At 41.3% G+C, this 19,795-nt stretch overlaps 1 protein-coding gene across 3 annotated transcripts in view; it reads right to left on the bottom strand.

Annotated features, from left to right (window-relative positions):
- The window catches only part of ATXN1 (ataxin 1), a 164,721-nt gene that overhangs the window by 93,578 nt on the left and 51,348 nt on the right, over positions 1-19,795 (bottom strand). The window contains exons 2-3 of one of the 3 annotated variants that reach the window (XM_032703493.1): positions 18,673-18,778; positions 15,488-15,601 (exon numbers count right to left, since the gene is read on the bottom strand). The exons of 1 other annotated variant lie outside the window; for it this stretch is intronic. The gene's annotated coding sequence lies outside the window, so the exon portion shown is untranslated. The remainder of the gene's footprint in view (positions 1-15,487; positions 15,602-18,672; positions 18,779-19,795) is intronic. One more of the 3 variants, XM_032703513.1, reaches the window with a different exon arrangement.

Genomic DNA, 19,795 nt, shown 5'->3' with positions numbered 1-19,795 from the left:
TATTGCGACAGAGGAGTACTGAAACCAAAAAATACACACACACACTTGCTGTTCCTCGATAGGAAGTATTTTTCATAGCTGAGATTTTTAATATTGCGTGGTTCTTTTTTTTTCTTTGACAGAATTTCTTTGTGGACCAACTCTTCATTTTTTTTATCTACTATACAAGGTATCAGACTATCCTCAGCCTTTTTACTGGGATCTGGGAAAACTGCTGGGCTTAATTTTTTCGTGAAACCAGTACAGAATACTTAAAATAGAGTGTGTATTTCCACAAGCCCCAAATTGAACCTTTCTTCCTTCAGCTAGGTTCCCATGGTCTACTTGTGCTTCCTAAATTCTTAGTTCCACTTTGTGCCACAAACCTTTCCTATCTCCTCAACATAAGGTTCCTCAAACACTTCACATGTAATTTCAGGATTCGTGCACATGAATCCCATCCTATCAGCCTTACAGTGGAATCCATGTCCTCAAACCAAAAACATGTGCAGGACAAAAGCCTTCACCTTAGACAGGGCAAGCTCTCTTCACTTTCAGTGGAGAAAACTAGGCAAACTAGAAAATTATTAATTTGACCTATCTTAAGCATCTGCTTTAGGACAGAATGAATCACTCTCTAGAAAGGTCTGGCTCTCTCCATAAAGTGAGTCTAGACACTGAGCTCAGATTAGATGGCTACAGATGAATACAGATGAATCTCACCCTATGTGAAGGCAGGAAACAAGTCAGACAGATGGACCAATGCAGTTCATGGGTGAAGAGCAGAGGGAAGGCAATGCAATGATAAAAAAGTTGGTCTTCAAAAAAAGTTTACACCTCTGAGACAGTTTGTTTTCATTTAACATACAAAGCAACAACAATAAAACCTTCCAAAGCCCAAACCAATATCTGCCCAGCTGATTCAGCTTTGGTGTAAGACTACTCCTGGATTTACTGGCTGAGGCTAAGCCCTCATGGAGCAGCGCCCATAAACCAGCATCCAGCTGGCTGGGACTCTCCAAGGCACCTGGCAATGATGATGATGATGATGATGGTGATGATCATGACAACCACTAGTCTCAGTTACATGCATCTTTGTCCCCTCCCTGACGGATTGTAGCAATGCAAGATACCTGTTACAAAAATATTCCCACTTAAGAACAACAGCTCCTGTGACAGAGGCACTGCCACCTCAAGAGCCTTTAGATATCCAGGCGCTGGCTACACTTCCAAGGCTTTGGACAACAGCATCTCTCCTCTACTAGAGTGGAACTTCACTGCTTATCTAACAGAGAAGTACACCATCAGACATGATCTCACAAGATTTTTAACTTTAGAAAGCAGACCAAAGAGAGAAAAATAACCCGGACCTATTTTTAAGAAAACCCTAGAAATTTTACTTAAACCCAAGCCAATTTATTTTCAAGGTATTTATTTTTTCTTCAAATTATGTGAACCTCATGACTGAAAAAACTCCACCCAAGCTCAAAATACTCAAACCACTTTGTTTCTAAGTGTTAAAACGAAGCATTTCAGCATTTTAAAAATAATTTCTGAGTTTTTTCCCCACTAATTTGTCAACCCCAAAATATCCTAAAAGTGGCATTTCTTAATCTTTATGTCATGTCATTCAACATTCAGGGAAACCTGAAAATGGAGTCCAAAGGACTATGAGAAAATATTTAACATTTCTGCCAAAAACATACGGCTTCCAATTATTTTTAGTAAAAGCAGGGAAGTTTACTTGCAAGCTCCTGCTTGCATGGACTCCCAGGAGAGTCAACTGCATGTAAGTGCTGGGAGGACATGTACCCCACTCATGGAAAGTCCTTCCACTAACTCCAACAAGCAGGATTAGAATTTTGATTCTGGTTCAAGTTAAACAAGGCTCCGATTGCCTGTACCAGGGTTTTGATCACTGAAACCAGAGCTAGTGCTGCTTGCTAGCTATGCAGCTCTCTTGTTGTCAGCCTGGAATTTGTCTTGCAGAGCCCTGACAGTGCTCTGTCTGATACAGGAACGTGTCACAAGCAGCATCTGTGAGATACAGAGAAGTGGTGGTGCTCTGGGGCAGATACCCTTCTCCATATACTCTGATTTCACAGGAAAGATGACATGAAGCAAGGTACCCTACACCTCAGGCAAAAAAAGGGGCAAGAGACCTTGTATTTACCACAGAGTGCCTTTGTACCATGGACACAGCCAGTTATTATGGAGCATGCTCTAAATTCACAAACTAGTTTAATCTGCTACAACTTGCTCACTTCACCTTACCCGTAGGCACTTCATTCTGTGAGGGGCAAGGCATGTTTGCCTGCAAATGTTCCCAGGCAGCTTTATGATTAAGATGGCATAGCACAAAATTCAGGATAAACAGAGAAATATGCTGCTTGAAGCACAGTCCTCACCTGAAGACCAAAGCACTCAGTCCCTAACTGGGATAATCTTTCTGCTATGCAGATCTGATGGGCTGCGATGACATGCTCCTCTTGGAACATGTGAAACAGTCACAACTTGGAGGGACCATCAAGGAAGGCTGGTTTGCAGTACAATTAGGTTTTAACCAGGCTTTGCAACTGAAGTTTCAACATGATCAACAAACCATTATAACATACACAGTTACTGATCACATCTCTGCTATAAATGGGAAGCGTTACCAAGGAAGCTGGTTTTGATGGTCCCACTGCATTATAGTTACTCAAATATCACAGCATAGACCTGTCTTTGAGTGCTAAGGACTTTGAGTAGACAGATTAGAAGTCTAACTGAGACGTGAACAGACCTCAAATCAAAGGAATATTTGAAAACTAAAACTGGACCCCAGGGTAATCAGCAAATAAGGACTATAATACAAGTGAGCAATTGCAAATTGGCAAAAACTGAAACCCAGAAGTTGGCTATGTGCCATATCCTGTATTTATTCCAAGAGAAGGTCATGCTCTCCATCTTGCTTTGAAGATGAGGCAGTGAGAGATTACCATTTTACTAGTCCTTTCCTGCACGTTTTTGTCATTTCTTGCTCTCTTGCATGACATAATTTGGTTTTCCTAATTCACAAATCAGCATAAGCTAATAAAACTGTTTAAGAGATGGCAGTGTTGTGCCCAAGTTGTTTCATTGTTCTCTATTATCCCACAACTAATCCTTCAACTCAAATAAAACCATAACTCATTTCCTCCTTTATTCTCCCTCTTAGACAGGTTCAATCCTGCCTCACCACAAATGGGAAAGGCGAGGTTTTATCTTCCTGAAGCATGCGTGATTTCAATTACCTAATGTGTATATCATCTATGATGTCAGGAAAAAACTTCTAAATGATTTTCAAAAGTTTTAGCTACTTTACACAGACAGAAAAGATTCTAATGGAAATTGAAAACCAATCGACCAAACAAACAAACCAAACAAAAACCCAAACCAAATCAAATCAATCAAACCACAAAAACCCAAGAATTTACTATCTTTTAGACTGCACTTTAATAAAAGCTTCTCTACAGCAGCCATACCAAGCTTTACCCATCTGAAAATCTTGTGACATTTTGTCTAGTGTACAAAGGCTGCTCCTGATGGGGCCAAGTCATCCCTACACTAATTGTTCTGCTAGTGTAAAAATTACTTAAATTCCAATTAATGCCTACTTTAATGCTCTGGTGAAGCAACATCACCTTATGACAAAAGAGGTTTCATTTGCATAAAACAGGCAGGCATAACTGATTTCTGTTTAGCATCCATTCCTCATGTGAAGCTTGATGCTCCACAGCTTTATAATGTAAACAAGCATTTCCCATGGGTTTGCATGTGGTCCACAGTAAAATGCCCAACTTCACAAGGTGTTACACCCACTTTGTACAGGGCAAATAACTCTATCTGGGTGCAAGGGAACAGTAAATCAAGTTGTCAGCACTTTGCATATCCTGCAGGTCCTAAACCAGAAAAACAGTATGCAGATCTTGGGGCTCAGGCAAGGAAGCAATACATCCTGCCCTGAAATTTGTACCAAAGGGAAGAAGATATCTTTCTCAGCTCTATGAACACATCCATGGGACATCTCAGCCCAGCACATCTTTCCTGTGTGAAAAGCATTTCCAACATGAGGGCTTACTCAGCAGGAAAATGAACTGCTACAGGATGGGAACATCTATCTGTAAACTGTACACAGACAGGACCAGCACATGGGCCTGAAACGGTAAGTCTGCAGCTCACACCCTCCAGCGCATGAGCCACTACTGAAGATGACCACTGATCTTGCAACACTAAAGTCATCTAGAAATCAGCATCCCAAGATTTAATCTAAAAACCATTATTCACCATTGTTTCATCCACAGCAGGTATTTTTCACAAATTAAGGCTCAGGTAAACCACTCTTCATTTGAGGATCAACCTATGGGATTTTTCAGTCCTACTCACTGGACATCCGTCCTTCCAGATCCTTATCAGGAAACCATGGAAGCAACTTTGTTCCCAGAGTGGTCCCCACGGCTCTTGTTACCCATTCCCTGACCCCAATACCTTTGAAAAAGTGATGAGAAAACAGATGAAAGTTCATCACCACAGGGGCAGTTGTACACGTGAAAAAACGCATGGTAGCTCAAACTCACATTCTCCATTTACATGATGTCTAATAACAATACAAGCACAAATACAACTAGGACCTCTGAGACAACACCTTTACACAAATAACAACAATCACAACCATTTGTACTTCAGTAGTACCCAATTTTTCAAAAAAGACTTGAGGTTAGACTGTGCTTAGCCCTGTGCTTCACTTATTGTGCTTGGTTTCCAAGTTCTACGTGATTTTCCCCAGAAAAACAGGGCAGTATAAGGTATTAAAAGAGTAAGTAAAGAGTTAGGCAGTAGGTGCAACACACAGTGCCACCAGGTGAAAAGAAAACTAACAGGAGCATGTCCAGGTTGTTTTGTCTAAGAAGCAACAGTACATCCAGAAGAAGAAAAATAGCTCACAAATAGCTCCTACGAGATGTCAATGATGTATTTTTTCATAAAAATCCATCACCCCATTTACATCACCACCCCATATTTGCCACTTTTTCATGGCTATCAAAGCCGTGAAATACCAGGAGGAAAGAGGGGGAATTTCAACACAGATTTACACTTCTCTTTACATTTCTCTTAGGATGCCAGCTTTCTTCATTCTCATGCAGAGGTTTAATGTAAAAACAACTCTTCTGCCTGCGTGTTTGTAACACATTCATTCCTACAGGTCTTCTGAGTGAAAGAGATTGGGAAAAGAATACAAATGGTCCATAATAATTCAGGTTCAGAGCCAGTAATGTTGAACAGATAAAAGCAATAAAAACAACCACTCTGAATACTTCTGCTACATGACATAAATATTTCTCTTTTTCTTTTATGGAAGCTATTTTGCAAAAAATGCAGCTCAGCCCTGAGTGGAGACAATGAGCTTCCTGCATATTTGAAGAACTGCAGCACCTATTAACTTGTTACAGATGAGAACAATCTCAAGGGCTCAGCCTTCATTAAACATACAGACACCTCTCATATGATGACCACATCTCTCCTGCAAACAGACAGCGTGGAAAGGAGAATCCAAATGCTGTGAGTTGCAAAGCGTACCAACACCAAAACGAATGGCTGAGATTCTGTTTGTTTGCAGTATTTTAACTAGTCGGAGATAAAACCACAGAACTAATACCAGCAAAAAAGTTTGATCTCTGGTGGCAGCAGTAATCCCAGCAGATTCTCACCATATCAACTCCCTGGTGCCAGTAAGATTTGAGTTTGGGCCACAGCCTTTGCCTCAGTGGGTTCAGCCACAGGTTCTCACAGCTATTTGTCTGCCTGCTTACACAAAGTTTTCAGGGAGCAGCTTCCCTGTATCCTCTACCTGTGCAGCACATTGGGTTGAGAAAGACCCAGATAACACGGGGGGCACAGGCTGGGGGGGCACACGCAGGTGCAGGCACAAACAATGCACCATGTGAGCTTCGCTTCCTTAGGAAACCAGCCCAGAACCCACCCTTAACCTTCCCCCTGCTTCCAGTGCGGCCACGTCTTCTGCGCTGCTGATGCAACATGAAACACAGTGCTGGAAAACAAAGGCACTATTGACTAATTTTTTTTCAGGATTAAGATGACTATGCTGGCTTACAACAAAGATTTCAATGATTTCTACACGGAGCACTAAGTAACAGGAACACGGCTTGGCAGTAAATCCAGAGATTACCTGTTGAAACATTAATGACAAACATCTTTTGATGTGGGCTGCTTTATGTGGTGCAAAAGCCAGCACTGTAATTATGCATTTCCTTTCTATGATTCTAGTATTTAAAAGTAAAGTATTACTGGGGGCATGTGCACGTGTACGTTTGTGCATGTGTGTGTGTGTGCGCGCGTGTGTCACGGGAAACACTCTACAGCTGAGCCTGCGATTTACCAGGGGAGCTGCACGTAGTAAATCTGCAGCAGGGGAGCTCAGCCCTTTCATTCATCGTGCATCAAGCAGAGGGCTAAAACAATTGCCACACTTAAGACAAATGTCAGCATGAGTCATACCAGACGGAGTGCAAACATGTTTGCTGTCGGGTGAGTCAGAATATCACATCCTGAATTCACAAACCTTACTATAAATAATAATTTCCAAAACTGTTGTATTTCTTAAATACAATGCATTTTTAAGTATGATGCCAAATCCATAATGGCTTTCCTGACTACAAAGAAAATGTTTTTCCATCTCTTCCCTTTTGTTTCTGATTACGTATATTTACCTACACTAGTAGGTCGTCTACAGTGCCTGAAGTGGTAATTGCATTGATTCATACTTAGGAAAATGCAGGCATGGCTCAAAAAAAAAAAAAAAAAAAAAAAGGGAGAGAACTAAATACAAGCAGTAGGACCTTTCACTTACTGTATATGCTTTCTAAATCAGCAACTTCTTTGATGTTGTAATTCTGACAAGCTTTAGGGTATTTAGCATTCAAAGGAAAGTCATGCTGGCATGGGACACAGACCAGCTGGGAAAAGGGGTGAGAAATGCCAGAGGATTGGTGAGAGAGAGGCCAGGGCAACATGCTGCATGTGAGCAAGGAGGGACTGGGCCTGCACCATGCTCAACAGCATATGCACACACAGCAAAAGCACCATCCCTGCCTCATGGAGCGCTCAGCCTCAATACAGCTTGCAGTGATCGAACATACCTGGTAACAAAATTAATGCACTGTAATAATTGGCAATGATTACCCATGACTGCCTCTAATTCAGGAAAGCATCTGAATCAGAAGTTATGCAAGTGTCTTTTGAAACAGGGCTGAACTCAAGGATATGACCAAATTTATTCAGGAGAGTGCTGAAAAAGATGTGTGATGTCTCTGTGAGCAAGGGGGGGAAAGTGGTTTGTGTAATGTTGTGGGGCGGAGTTTCTAACTTGATTTTCAGTTGGGAATTTATTCTCATCTTACATGAAAGGGAATTCATACACATACAAACCTTCTTACATCAAATCAAGACAGTCTTGCTTTCTCCTAATTGTTTTGTGGAATAACCACTCAGAAGTTCATTTCTGTTATCTTTCTCAAGCAAAATAAAAGGTCTTTTAGAAAAATGTTATTGCTAAAACAATGAAATTCTCCTGGGAACGACTTCGTTATGGAAATGAAGCGACAGTTTCTTTTATCTAGTCAAGCAGCAAGTCTGCATTTATAAAAGGCATTCTGTGCACGAAGTACAGTGAGTGGGAGGACATGAAAATGCTATTTTTAAACCAGATTTCAGCGTTCCTCCCATACAGATTTCCTGGAATAATAACAGCAACAACAAAAATGATAATTAATAATGCCAAAAAAGGAGTATCATCTTAGAGGTGAGGGGCATGCGAGAAAGCAAATTGTAGTTAAGGACTTGTATGATTTAGGGGCAAATGTAAGGGTTTTTCAAATAAACTGGCATTGTGCCATGAATTTCACAAGATTTGAGGTTTTCCCCCTAAATTTCATACTGCTTTTTTTTTTTTTTCCAAAAAAAGGCACTAAATTAACATTATGTGCAACATATGCTGTATCTCTACTATTTGTTTTCTTGCAGCAATTGTTATTTTCAGAAACATCACTAAATGAGAAGTTAACTATGGAGCTGATGCTATCACTATATTTGGGTAAGTGACAATGACAGCTTTTAGACCCGGGGAAGAAAGCAAACCTTGAGAAAATCCAGGGCCAAGCAATGTTTCCAAATGCAACAAGAACAAGGGTAGGATGCAGACTTTGACCCAAAGCTTAAAAAAAGGCAATGGAAAGATCCTTTTCTGCTTTGCTGACCCTTGGACCTGTCTCAGGAAACTCACAGAGCAAAGACGTTGTGTTAGGACATACAGAGAAAGTGTAGGTCAAATCTTTCCTCCCTACCAGGAATACACCTTCTCCAGTAAACCTGGAGTGTAATTATCCGAGGGCAGAAGTTAGCCCTGATTACAAGAAGATTGTTATTCAATTGTGCTATCATCTACCAGTGGTAATTAGAACAAGGGCTTGCATTTCACACCTAATAAAAATTAAGTAGAATGAGCAGGCAGTAACAAAATGCACGGGAGGCACAGGCACACTGAGGTGTGAAACCTGCTGGTTTGATCACACCTGGGAGTAACCCCACCACTGGAAAGCCTCCATTTCACACAAAATTAGAGCAAGCTAGAGAAATCGCACATGCTCTCCCCCTCTCTTATGCTCAGCAGCTCTAACACACTGGAGAGTCTGGTACTGACCCACGTTTCAAACTGGGGAGCATCCCCCAACACACACGTGCACACAAACCCCCTGCACTCACACACCCTGCTCATCCCCTGTCTTATGCTGCTGACATGAGGTACCAATCCTGTTGAAGTGATTTCCATCCCATGCTTTTAGTCCAATGCAAAACCCTCAGTAGCAGTAGCAGGAAACACTGAGGAACAAGCAGCCTCGGCATGCTACCCACCCAGTGCAAAATCAGCCACCTAACTATTCAGGTATGGTCTATTTCTGAAAGCTATTATTTAAGGACCATTCAGGGCACGCTTGGAGGCACTTTGACTCTCTCACTCTCCTACAAGACAAATTTTCCTGTCATTAACCTTTATTTGCCTTTTATACGGTAAATGTAAGTCTATTAAAATACAGAGTTCCAATTTCATATTTTGATCATCTCCATCTGCTTAATGGGAAATGTACAGCAGTAAGAGAGAAAAAAAATATATGTAGGACTGGAATAAATTACCACCATTTTCCTTTTTTGTCCATTTCTTGCTACCAAGCATGCTTGCTGCATGCTAGCCCTTGCCTACCTCACTGCCAGCAAGGGCTCAGCTGGGCACCAATATTTAACCCTCAACAAAATTAAATCACAATAATGCTTTGCACTCATTTAGAGTTTTACATACCATAAACACTGTGGGGAAAAAAAAATTACTCCGCACTCTGTAACACCCCTGCAAGGTAAGTTGACTATTATTATTCATACCTTATGCAAAGGGGAATTTCACTGGAGATGGGATAATTGACCTGCCCAAAGCTATGCAACACAGGTGCTCCTGTTTCCTGGTTCTCTCCTTATGCCAATAGACCAGTTGCAGCCTTTCCTGAAATTCAGAAAGAGTTGGAGTTCTGCCTTCATTTCTGCCTCTTTCAGCTGTTGAAGGAAAGGAGGGAGCAGGTCTCTGTACCCAGAGTTATGGTGGTACATCAGTGGTATGAGAGTGGTCCCTGGTTGCATTGCCTGCGGTGGGACCAGAATCAACTGGACCCACAGCACCCCCATTTCCACCTCCCTGTGGTAAGCGAGGATTAGCTGCAGAGAAAAATTTGTTCTGCGGGAACATAACAAGTCTTTTTCACAAAAGAGAACCAAGTTTTAGTTTCTGCAAATGACTTCTAGTCATGCAAGGAGGACAGTAGAAGATTCAGTAGTGTATGTGCTGCACTACACATTGCTCCTCATACTACCCCTCCACTCCCCTTCACCACAAAAAAGGGTAGGACTGAACAAATAAAGGTTTCATGCAAGATAAATGCTGGCAGAGCAGGAGCAGTGCTTGCTGCCTGCTCCTTTGGGCTGCAGCCACCCCTGCTGATTGTCACGTGTCAGAAAAGGCCACACTGGGCTTGCCTGCAGCCAGCACAGGAGCGTCAGACGGACCTAACTTTTTCAACCACATCTTTGAGGTGAAAACACTCATGTCACAGGTTGGACAACAGAGTAATGTAGTCAGAGATCCTATTACAACACCAGCTGTTTATCCTGCACCACTGCCAGTAGCCACAGTGTAAGTGGGACCCAACCACGCTTAGTACAACAGAAGTTTTTCTACCTGTAAAAGATCTGTACCTTTATGTGTAGTAACACGATTAAAGCATTGCAGATGCAATTATCCTAGTTAAAAAGAGGGCTTTTACCGGCACAGCTCATCCCAGTTCACAGATGAAGTAAGCCCTATCTTTGATTAAAGCAGTTAGACTGGAGAAGCACTTGAACGAGCTGATCAGTTCCCAAGCTAAGACAAGGCTTAAGTAGAGGGGTTTATCTCACCCAACCGCTCACTTTTAACCACGTTTGGTTGGGTCATGGCCAACTCAGTGTAACCCGATCCTCAGCCCTAGCTGAGGTTTTGACTGCCTTGAAGCACTGGCTCGTGCCAAAGCCTCTTTAGCTATCACACCTAAGAGCACTGTTCCCCCTGCAGATCAGCAGATGAGCTCCACAGTTTAAGTGGATTAGTTGTGCTGAAAAACTCTGCTACATCCAGTTCTCATGTCGGCAGCACTTGAGCTTCAGTCAGCAATGATCTTGTATTCAGCTGCTCCAGGAGGTTTTGCTGCAGAGGACAGAGCTGGGCTAAGGACAAACCTGTGCTGTCCCTAGGCTCTGGGAGAAAGACAAGCTTGCAGCTTGGCCTCAGTGAGCATCCCAAGATGCTCAGAGAGCCAGTAGTGTTCGTGAAGATCACCCCCTCCCACACCTTCCTCTGGCACCAGAGCTCAGGGTTGGGCTTTCCACTACAGTGTGCAACTAGGATGAAAAATATCAAGCTAACAAACCACACACCACCTTGCCATGACTTCTTGTGCAAAATCCTCAGCAGTGGCACACAGCAGAGCAGTGCACAAACTACTGCAGTAACAGGATGCCCTCCAGATACCACCTCTCTTAGTCTGGGAGAAACAGCCTCGCCGTGTCTTAGCAGCTACAAACCTTGATTCCAGTAAACTTCACAATTTCCCAGGTACACTACATCCTTCTCTCAGCCACTCCTCCCAAAGGCAGCAGGCAGAAGCGCCACATAACACAATCAGTGTGAAGTTGTAACAGTGTGGGGGAATGTGGCAATTCACAAAAAATGCCATCGACCAAAATGCAATTAGCAGAGAGTCTAAATGCAGCAGTAGAAGGGAGTGGTTTCCTAACAAAACAAGTCTTGTTAAAAGAAAAAAAAAAAAAAAGAAAAGAAAAGAAAAAATCAAACCACCCTAAAACTCGCTTTCCTCAAAAAAGCAGCATTCTCAGGATATTGAAAGCATATGAAAAAAATACTTCTGTGAAGCTTTCTGTAAAGATTATTCTTTACAGACACATTTGGCAGCCGTTTCTGCTCTGTCTCCTAATGCTATTGAGTGTAACTATGCTAAGTCAATAAGCAAAGCCACTCAAAGGGGTTTTTTTTGAGGTTTTCTAGGCCAAGAGAGGAAGCAGTGCGATAGGAAAGTTTTCAGAAGTGGGAGTTGTGCCTGCCTTGCTTCTAATTGTAGTGAAACTGTCAACCTCTGCGTTGTGTTTCAAGACTTTACACTTCAAAATCATTCCCTCTGTGCTTTGAATTGCTATACTTTTAAGCTAACTACTTCTAAAAGTGCTGTTTAAGAAATGACATCTTCAACCACATTTAACATTGAGAATAAATCTGAATTTGCAAAGTCTCATTGGGTCCCTGCAAATGTGCAATTTTTTTTATTGTACTTGACAGCTAATCTCTAGGAAAATATTTGTGCAGAAATTTAGTTTAAATATACTTCATATTAAGATATTTAAGAGAAAATGTGGGTTTTGCTATAAGTTAAAAATAATTATGTTCTTTTTACTTTAGATAAAAATACTCCAACATTCAAGCAGCAAACAGCATCAAAACCAATTATTAACCTTACAACCTAAAATCCTACCTACATGCAGGCATGTATTAATCATATTTCAGAATGAGCTTCAAACGCACGTGGCTAAAAAAACCTGAACTGGGATGACTTGCTTTCTCCCCTGTAAACCACCAAAAGAGAAGCCAGGTCCACAAACTACAGTGAGAATTAGAGGCACTCAGTCAGTGACTGTGGAAAGACATTCTCTGCCTCTGAGCACCTCTAGGAATCACCCTATCAGTATCAGAAAGGTAAATTCACAGATAAGCCAATGTGCTAAATTTCTCTTCAGTGCCCAAACAAACCTAATCAAGTAAGGAGACAGATACCTGGCAAACTGCAGGGAGAGGGGGGCCTTGCACTTTCCCTGTACACATTTGAATTTCAGAGTAATTAGGAGGCCGTGCTCCTTTTATGCTGTCATGAAATAAAGAATATTTATGTTGCTTCAGCTTTAATGATTTTAAAATACAGAAGTTCATTTTGGTAAAGGCAGATTCAGTAGCTCGGGTATATTTACATTGGTTGCTCAGTGTGGTAAAACCAATTCTGGGTAAAGGTTTACTGCTAAATACTTAGGGAGATAGAGAATAGGCAAGTAAGCAGCTCAGAATGTGCAGGCTCAGAGTCAGCTCAGCCAGGAGCTATTTTCTACCTAGAGTGACAGTGCACAAGGAAGCCCCGAGAATGACTCCAGTTTCCAAGTAATACTTTCACCAAAGAGAAAATTATACTGTACCTTGTGGGGCTGAACAACTTTGAAGTATTATCTCGAGGTCTGCCAAAGCTTGAGGTGTTCCAGGTGCCAGGTTTCAATTTAAGCTAATCGGTTTTTCATATCCTTCTCCCAGACTCTCATCTCCCTGGTTTAAAGGAGGAGCACACTATTTAACTCTGAGAAAAAGCTTCTACTGTTGCTCTCGAATGACTCTCCTCCATAGCATTTGGAGATGGTATTAATCACCTTGCATGGAAGTCCCACCCCACTCTTTGCTCACTGCACGATGGACGTTTGGCTGGGACAAGCTGAGGTGCCACAAACTAGCTCCCAAGTTGGCACTGGTTACTTTTGCACTTGGGAATCGGGGGTATGTGGCCTTCCCTCTGCACTCTGCTCATAAGCATTTCTCCATGCATGGATACGATTCCTCTTCATCTCTTCCCAGACCAACATAAAAAAGCCTTAACCAGACGAGAGCAATGCTGGCAAAGAGCCTTCTACTCCAAACTCCAGCACCAGCTGGGGCAAGAAGTGAGAAAACGCAGCCATGTCACATGCGAAACAGCTGAGCTATCACAAACAACACTCAGCAACCCTTTTGACTGACCAGAAAGTGCCCAACCCAATTCTAGTTTCCAAGTGGAAAGGCTGCCCTCCGCTTACCATGCAGGCTCCAGCAGAGCTGGATCACCTTCTCAAATATGCCTTTTCTGCCACAGCAGTCCAGCAAACATTGCCATCTAATCATCCTCACAGGACATAAATCCCTTCCTGGCTTGATACAAAGTGATTACAAAGTTTTTGCTAATCTTGCATTTATATTAATTTCCCCTGCCACATCATGTGAATCATTCCTGTTTCCAAGCATCAAAGAGTTAATGGAATAAAGAACCACCCTAGCATATGCTTCATGCAAGTGTAAGTGGACTGGCCAGCTACCAAAGCAGATTGTTAAAGACTGCACCGAGCTCCTAATTTTTTTCCCTTGACTTCAATAAACGTAAGGATTGAATGTGGACATAAATGTAAACTGAGACCGCATCTGCTGATAAAGCAAAGTCTTTGTACTTGCACAACTGCCATTAGCTGTACAAAAAATACTCAAATTTCATGAATTCTCCTACATTCAAAAGCTAACCTGCACTTCTGCCTGAGGCAGCCAGTGTGAACTGCATGGTCAGCAGAACTGTGCATTAAAGACAGAATGGAAACAGAATATGCTATAATACAAAATCAGACTGTTAGGAAAGTAAATCATTTGTGCAACTGTTAAATGCTCAGAGTGTTTTGGGCATGCTTTACCACACCAGATTAAAACATGTACTATTGTGGTTCTCTTCTGAAAGGCAGCGCTAAGTAACAGGTTCGTTTTATTTGTCCCTTTCATCACAGGCACAAACAAAACCAGTGCCTTCATGACTCTGTCATAGTCTACCATTACATTTTCATTTTTAATTAATTGAGGTTAGTCTGTTATTTGAAGATTTTTACCCTTCCACAATTAAAGCTTGGAGCAGAGTGATGTGTGTATGCATATAATTTCTTTCCAAAAATCTCTTGTCAAACTTCAGCTGTAGATCTTTACGATCAACATTTACGCTTCTTCTCAGAAAATAACTGAATTCTGATATAGTGTTCTAACTCTAAGTTATTTATTGGCAAGATATTCCTACCTTACGTGTGTACTTGTCAGACATGGACTGTGTTTTAGTAGAGTTCCCTTGGTTAACTATTACCAAATCACTTGAATCAAGTACAAGCAGCTAGGACCTACCTAACAGGACTCCATCCCTAGAAAGTTTCATTTTGAATGGCATAAATGACCTTGGGCCAGCTTATTTACATGTTGGTTCATGCATGATCTGCTCTGCTGTGACTTCCCTTGAGTAACACAGCTCAGGGATTCACCTGTCCCAAACCCACCTGTCTCCTGTTTTAGATACCTTCCCATTTCAAGTCTACCACAACTGACCTACAGGCATGAAATCCACCCCGGGATGTGACTAGTGACCCCTCCTACAGTTTGTATTAACATTATTATTTACGTAATCATTATTAACATTATTAACAAGAACAAAAGATTTTAATTTACAGTGCCAGCAAATTCAATTATGACATGTATGATCAACAGAATTATGCCTACAAATAGACATTTACATGCTGGGCTTGGAGACACAAAATATGAAATGTATTTCATAGTTGTCCCCATGACTTCTACACTTAATACTGTAACCTCAAGTTTAGCAGAAGTCTGTGGTAACCCAGATATATATATATAGATATAGATATATTTCTAGTTCATTAATAGTCTAATTAAAAAAAAACAAACTTATGATAAAAATTCATACCCAGAAATCAAAGACCTAACAGTGTTGTAATTTGCTCAGCACATCATGCTCAGAGTATTTCATGCAGAAGTATCAATCAAGAATTTTGTGTGCTTACGCTTAGGGTTGCTTAATTTTGTGATTCATGTGGAGGGCCACCTCTAACAACAACAACCACAACAATAAAAAAAGATGCTCTGCAGCAAAAATGTAAAAACTAAAGCTGGATCTTTGGGCTGCGAAGTACAGTGATTTTGCACAGGAATTGCACACACCCCATCTACTGGCTTTTTGGAAGACTGAGAATTGTAACGGCGGGAAAGCGCGTTTACCTTGCATTGGAGTTATTTACTGAGCAATACTGGTAAGTTTAGCGCTTGATGAAGATACTGGAGACAACCAGGTGAGCCACAAAGCAATCCAGAACTGACAAAACTGTTCAGAGCCTACAATGGTAGAAATGCAGGTCAGAGGCTAAAAAAAGCAACCTAAATTGTCACAGCATCTTGTACATTGTGACAGAAACCTAGTAGAAGAATAAGAGAAAATATTTCAGCTGACAAAGGTGTTGAATGTGCTGCGTGCCTGCTGTGAGGCCTGCCTTGCTGCCCTTAGAGGAGAGGCAGGAGTAACATCCAGCAGTGCAGATAAAGGCAGCAGACATGCACCCACAGCAGAGACTTCGGTCAGTGTTGCTGTTGTGCCACCACTGCAGCACTCAGGGCGCACAGCCACTGTAATTTTTAATTCAAGAAGGTTGCATGCCATATCATTAGAAGAATTCACAGCAAACTTCAGTTGCCGAGTCAAAAAGGGAACTCAAGTTCCGCTCTGTCAATCAGGATGTTTGATCACAGCAAATCAAAGAATCTGCTCAGCTCTGCTGAAAGCTTCCCAAAGCCAATGCAATTTTCTACTCCTCTAGTAGTCTGCAATGTTTTTATAGCAGATGGCAAAAGTACTGAGATTAAATCCAGTGCTAACAGCAGCTGAGAACACTGATAGTTTTGCCATTGGAGGGTCAAATAGTGACTTCTTTTCCAACAAATTAGTAAAGCTAATATACCCCAACTGCCGTGCCAACGATACTGACCAGAGTTTGCCTGTTCATTTCTAACTCCATAGTTGCAGGCAAGGGCTCACAGAAGTGGCTGGCAACAACAGGTAGGCTGTTATTGACAGCTGAAATATATAGTGGTCCATGAGATGGATTAGGTGGATTCTCTACACCCCTTTACTTTCCACCCTGGATTTCAAATGAGTTTCTCTAAGACGCATTTGGTACTAATATGCCAGTGCTTTGTCATAAAGAGGCATAACAGATATGATTTCTAGCAAAAGCTGAAATTATAAAAATTTTATTTGCATATAGGGTCAGAGATGTTTTGAAAACAGACTTTTCAGTTGTCTATGACGTTTGAAGGAACTCAGTGTTGCAGAAAGAAAATAATGTCTTTTCTTCATTTGCTACTGTCCTCATCATGGACCACAGTCTGTTCTCGCATCCAGTGTGACTTCAGCACAGTGGCCTCGGGTCAGGGTGATGTAATGCAGTAAATGTCCAGTTTTCAAACAACAGATAAAACTTCATTTTAAAATTAATTTCTGTCATTACTCGAAGTGTTTTAAACCAACCACTTGGTAAGAGGCTACTGTTGCTGCTGACCCCTTCTTTCCATTTTCTGTGCCAACGTTGTGAAGGTATAGTACTGTTTTAAGATGTACACCAGCCAAGGAGAGCACAGTGATGTGAAACTGGTATTTGCGTTTTGTCAGTACCAGCAAAGGTGTGCCTGCACAAAGCTGTGAAAACTATCAGCAGCTCAAAGCAATTTAGATCTTCACTTGTTTGTGTGCCAGGCAATCTTAAAGAGCTGCAGATCTCTCTCTTCTAAGCGCTAATATCTCAGTACCTTCAGCTATATAAAATCCACAAATTAAAACAGCATATTCATCAATTTCTAGGAATACACCACAGTTTGGATGACACATTATTCCAGTGCTCAGTTTCTTCTGGACCTGAAGGCATCCTAGAGGTCTTAAAATTCAGCCTTTCTTCAGCTCCAACTGGAGCTGGACCAAGCGTTCAGTGCTGGCACCAGACCCACTGCAGTGCCAGAACATTTTAGAAACTAAGCCAATAGCTGGGGAGGTGTTTTCAGGAACCCTATGCAGAAGGCACCTCTGCCAACAAGGTTCAGCGAGGTTTCTGCTGGTGACTTGAGAAGACATATTGAATATCAACTGGTATGTTTATCTTCTTTAAACACTGAACTTCCTTTCAAATAACATCTAATAGGGCAGATTACTGTTTTAATACTAATGGAAACTGATCAAAAGACCCTAGATTATTTATTTGGCTGGCTTACCTTAAAACCTTTTCCTGCTTCAGTTTCCATGCAAAATATATCAAAACAGTATTCCTATGAATGGAGAGCCTACAAACTAACCATTGAAGGAGATGAGGAAAACTATATTTAAAACTGGGTTATGGATAAAAATGACAGAAATCTCTCAGACCAACTTATAGACCTTCTCCACAAATTTTTACAAGAGTTACTTAGGAAAATAAAACTTATGGAATCATGCTATATAAGGACATTTGAAAATTCTATTCCTTATCTAAAAAAGGCAGTTTCTTCTCAGTTGCCATCATGGTTCATTTGTTTAAGGACAAAAGTGGCTAGAAAACTAGCGTAAAAAAAAAAAAAGGAACAATTAAATACTGGCATTTTAAGCACTGTCTATAGGCAAAGATAGACAGCAGTGGTCAAATGACAACTGGCCAGCTCTCCCTCTGTGTCTGTTTGAAGGGATGATGGCTGGATCAAGGCTATCAATTCATTTAAATGCAGAAATACTTTCATGATTTCAAGGTACAACAAATATTTCTTTTTGTCTGCACACTTTTTAGAAAACATGAACAGTAATTAGATGCAGAACATAGATGCCTATTAACAAAGCCAACAACAATTACTTCTATGTCTAAGAACCGACAAAAAAAACACCAGTGTATTCCAAAGGCATTCGCTCACAAAGCAAACTCACTCCATGCAAGCCCAAGCACAGAAACATGATAGTATCTCATTTATGTTCTCTCAGCAGGTTGTACTGGGTCCTCCAGATTCTGGGTTTGCCTTTGAGAGCAATTAAGTTTCTGGGAGCGACAAAAGCTCTCACTATGAAAACCTGCACGCTGCACTCACGCTGAGTCTGCAGCTTGGCAAACTGAAACAACAGCACCAAGAGGGGTGTGAACTTCCCCCATTTAACTCCTCTGGGAGCATTAGTATGTGAAGGGCCATCTCTAAAACTTTGAAGCTATTTCCAAATCATGTCTCTGTCCAGTGCCCAAACAGCCAGCTGCTGCTGTGATTTGGAGAACATTTCAAAAGCCCCTCTCAGCCTGGAAAAAAAAGAAATCCCTTTTCTCACCGGCCTGCACATAGGAAACTCTACAAGTTCAGCTAATGTGAACTGTTCTAATTGCTCAGCAAGACAGAGTACTCTTACTTACATTACAGCATGTCCAGAAACCACGATGAAACCTAGGTCCTGCTGTGCTATGCACTGTGCAAACATTTGCTCCATGGAGTTTACAACTTGCACAGAGTAAACTGTACCTAAGGGAAGACAAGGGCAAGAAGCACATGTAGAGAAGTTAAGCAACAGGTGTTTCACACAACTAGTGGGTGAATGCTGCTTCTGAATTATTATAGTACAGGAATGCTGCCTAATCAAAAAATAGATCTGTGATATGTCGCTAGCTGCATACAACAAACAGAATAGCAGCAAAGTCAAACTACTAAACACTACAACCTCTGCAACAAAAGCCCTAACACTGTTCAAACAACAGTGCCTGGACAAGGCACAACATCTTTTACCTCCTCAAGAAAATAAAAATCCAAAGCCATTTTCCATCACTGTGCTTATTCTACCCATACTACAGAGAGAAATGATCTTGTGAAGCTACAGCAAGAGTGGTAAGACAGTCTGACAAAGGAGGCAGTTGGGCGCACAGAAGGGCGTATGCCAACAGGCAGCCCAAGAAAACACAGAAGGGCAGGGTAGTGAGCCACCTCTTGTTTACCACAAGGCACCCTGTCCTAAGAGCATGGCCAAGGGGAGTTACTAAGGAGTTGCTCATGCAGTTCACATGTCATTTACTCTGTGGCAAACAAACTTGCCAAGACCAAAACTGTTTCACGTCAACTTATTTTTGTGCCTCAGACTCTGCATGCTTGGTTTTCAAGGTTGCTGAATCCCCGTAACTCCAAATGAAATCTGCTGGAGAGATGCATACTCAGCACCCAGTACTCTGCTAATTTTATTTTTTTACTTATCAGTGTACCTGTTTCCTCTGTTATACAGTAAGACACCCAACTCCTTGAACACTGTGCAATTATGTTAATTTCAAATAGTGTAATTTTCAAAATAATTTTAGCCTAGTTATGAGAGTTAATCCAGCTGTTTTCTTGCTGACAACATCTGTGGGTTCATAGCCATATTTTTTTGTACCTCCCACTCACCTGTTACAATGCAAGCACTTCTAAATACATGGAAATGGTTTATCAGGGAGATCTGCAAAAAATAACCAATCATGATTTTCTATCAGATTTAGAAGAACATTTCTCCTCTCA

Source organism: Chiroxiphia lanceolata, chromosome 1 (assembly GCF_009829145.1).
Source record: "Chiroxiphia lanceolata isolate bChiLan1 chromosome 1, bChiLan1.pri, whole genome shotgun sequence".
Lineage (NCBI taxonomy): Eukaryota > Metazoa > Chordata > Aves > Passeriformes > Pipridae > Chiroxiphia > Chiroxiphia lanceolata.
The sequence above is the reverse complement of the archived record's forward strand: the minus strand, read 5'-3'. Positions and strand labels throughout refer to the sequence as shown.